Raw genomic sequence first — 3,577 nt, forward strand, 5'->3', positions numbered from 1 at the left:
TCTTCAAAATAATAATATTTTATAGTCCCGACAATATTAATTTAGAGAGGTTCTATTGTAGGTACAATCAAACTTCTTCATAATAATCTCGTTTGTTTTGATATTTTGTTACCTTTTAGAATACTAGTTTTAGGGTACGCACTTTGCGCGTGTACCCCATATCAATAAGTATAAAACTCTTAAAAATATAATAATATTATTAAATTGTGTCTACCTAATGTGCAATTGTTAAATATCATTTTGAAAGTATTTCTAACATTTGATGTGGAGTAAAAGAATATCATAATAGTGAATGATAATTTAGTATTTATTAGAATGTGTTTTTATAATTTTGTATATAAATTTTATAGAAGATGTATTTAACTAAAGGTAATGGACATACTATTGGATACCTAGGGAATCAAACATAATTTTTCATAAAAAAGTTTTTTGATTTTATTTTTACTTTTACTGAGATAATTTAATTGTATTGAATTAATTGGTTTTAAATTTATGACCGGTTATTAATTTATAATTAACAATAGGAAAATCAAAGGAGTGTCGATGAATATTATCGATTTAGTTATAGTTTCCTACTTAGATTACAGATTTATATCCCGTCATGAAATTAAAATCAATTAATTTTACAATATTAAATTATTTTAGTAATTATTAAAAAGAAAATAGAGAAAGAATTTTTGTAAAAAAGACGTTTGATTTTCTCGATAGACAATAGTATGTCCATTACCCTTTATTCAAACACTTATTCACCTTTGCAAACACAGAATTTACAATTACATGCCTTTATAAAATTGTCCTTAAAATCTTGGTTAATTTTAACGTTTTAAACATTAAGCAAGCGATTTATGATTTAGATTTCATAATATTAGGGGCTCTTACCTAAATCAAATAACTATAAATCTAATTACAAATTAGAGACGTAAGTTATGCATAGTTCTTCATTTCAATTTGCTTATAAATAAATCATAATAAGCGTCTAAAAAGAAAATCATATTTCATTAAACGGCTATTAAGAAAGAGCCGAAATTAAATGCATAAAATAAAGGAGCTAGAAGGATATCCCAAAAAAAAAAAAAGAGGATGCCTATTTTACTTTCGAAGACTAAGTGCATATCTTGTTTTTAATTTGCTAATAAATAAATCTTAATAAGGGTCGACAAAGAAAGAATATTTCATTGATTTTCTATAGAAAAAGGAGTTGAGAATTCGTCAAATACCTCTTCCTATGTTCCTCACAATTTCACTTCTTTGATTCAATGCGTCTTTTCCATATAAAGACTCCTAAGCCCAAAAAGAGTTGTTGTTTTTTGCCTAAACTTAAAAGAAGGAATTCTAGGATTGGAAGGAGTTAGAAAAATTAAAGTTCTAAATATTTGGAGAATAATTAAATGACTATTCTCAGATATAATAAAAGTAATTAAATGACTGTTCTTACATATTAGAAAAATAATTAAATGACTATTTTATCTAGTATAAGTTTTATTTTAAAGGGGTAAAAAAGGCGAACGATATTTCGCTAAGGAATTTCGTACTTTTAATATATACTAGTATCAGGGTACGCGCTTTGCACGTGTAACCCAACTCAATGGATAATGTTTTAAAAAGAATTACATAAATATTTATGTAAAAAATATATCTCAGTTATAAAATAAAGGTTAAGCTCTAGAAATTAAAAAATATTCCACCTACATTGCGAACTCAATAAAAAAAGAAACTATGTCTCATAGAGTCCTCAATCATCATTCAAATATATTTATCTTAAATTTTGTTCCAGCTTTATAATTTTATCAGCTCAATTTCAAAAGTTATTATACTTCCTTTTTAGTTTCAGGAAGAACATATCACTCTTTAAGATGTATGAGCTTTTTCTGAAAATATTTTTATCAATTTTTTTCGAGAAGACAAAAAATAGAATTAGCTATAATTTTATTATGATTCTCAAAAATTTGAGAAATAATACAAATTGAAGAATTGAATCTTATGTCTTCTCAAATTATTTTCCCTCAAAGGTTACAATGTTACCCTTGTAGTGAGGTTTTAGTTACTGAAATAAAAAAAATAATGATTAATGATGACTCAGTTTGAATAAATTTTGTTTTATGCTATTTCATTATCATTTGTTCAAGTTTGCATATTAACCAAGTTAACTCATAATACAATACTACAACTAATTTTGCTCTATTTTCTAATTTCTTTCATCACCAATGGTCTTTTCGAGGAAACAAATTTATAGTCCCTAAGATTTGAGCCAACTTGAAAAATAATTTTTACGTTTATAATTTTGAAAAAGAATAGAATTGGATTCTTTTGCTAATTAAATAATTTAAATACTTAATATTTATTCTCAATACTAAAATAAATACTTTATTTTGGTTATTCAAATTCTTAATATTAACTCGTATTGAATTTTAAATATTTAATTGTAATTAAATACGATTTAAATACGATTATTTTATTTTAAAATGGTAAAAGAATCACATTTTTACACTTTGTGTTTGCTGAAGTGTTAGTGTTATTGACTTTCTTCAATCATTTTTCTTTCTCTATCTTTCTTTATATTAATAAAGATATTTCTTAGTTATTTATTCTAATTGTTAAGCGTAATTTTTAAATATATATATATATATATATATATATATATATATATATATATATAAATAATTATATAATTATAATATAAAAAAATGACTTCCTTAAAAAATAATTTGGTAAAATGTTATTAATTATTTTGTTCATATTATTGGCATGGGTAACTTTGCACTCCGAATAAAATATACAGCACATTGTTATTATTTGATTAATATAATTATTTCTCCTATTTTTTATTTATGGAATCGTTTGGGTCATCCTATATTTTAGTAGAAGTAAATTGAAGATGGTAAGGATACTTTTAAACGTAACATTTTAATGAGTTTTAAGTCCTAGATATTAGGATTTTAACCTAATTCAAATAAGGAAAAGTATAATAACTAAAATTTCAGTTGGTTTCAAAATCCTAAATATTAGGTGAATAATATGACAATTTTGTCTAATGTGAAATTTATTTTTAAAGGGTAAAAAAGATGAACGATATTTCGCTAAAGGCCTTCATGCTTTTAATATAGTGTACGCGCGATGCGCGTGAATCCTGTCTCAATAAATGTATATTTATTTTTAAAAAGTGTTAAGTTATAAAATAAAAGTGTAAGTTCCTAAAGATGATCATGCATATTGATTGTGTATAACTAACTCAATAATTAAAGAAACTATCTTTGAAGTCCTCAACATCAATAACTCAACTTAAAATTTGTTCCAAGTTTATAATTTTAGGATTTCAGTTTCACGGGCAAGAACCTTGAAAATCTAAATAATCTTGAAGAATACAACTTACAACATATAAGCAGGTAATTAATAATCTACGAACTCTAAATAAACACAAAATCAAAGTACAATAATAAACAAAAAAGGACACTAAAAAGAAAAAAAAATAAAGCAAGCTAGTAAGAGAATCAATAATTGAAGGCTAGCTAATAAACCCACTCATATTTAGCTAAATGTATCGTGGATTAAAAATTAAAGAAGGTTACAAATTATCTTG

Source organism: Nicotiana tabacum, chromosome 4 (assembly GCF_000715075.1).
Source record: "Nicotiana tabacum cultivar K326 chromosome 4, ASM71507v2, whole genome shotgun sequence".
NCBI lineage: Eukaryota > Viridiplantae > Streptophyta > Magnoliopsida > Solanales > Solanaceae > Nicotiana > Nicotiana tabacum.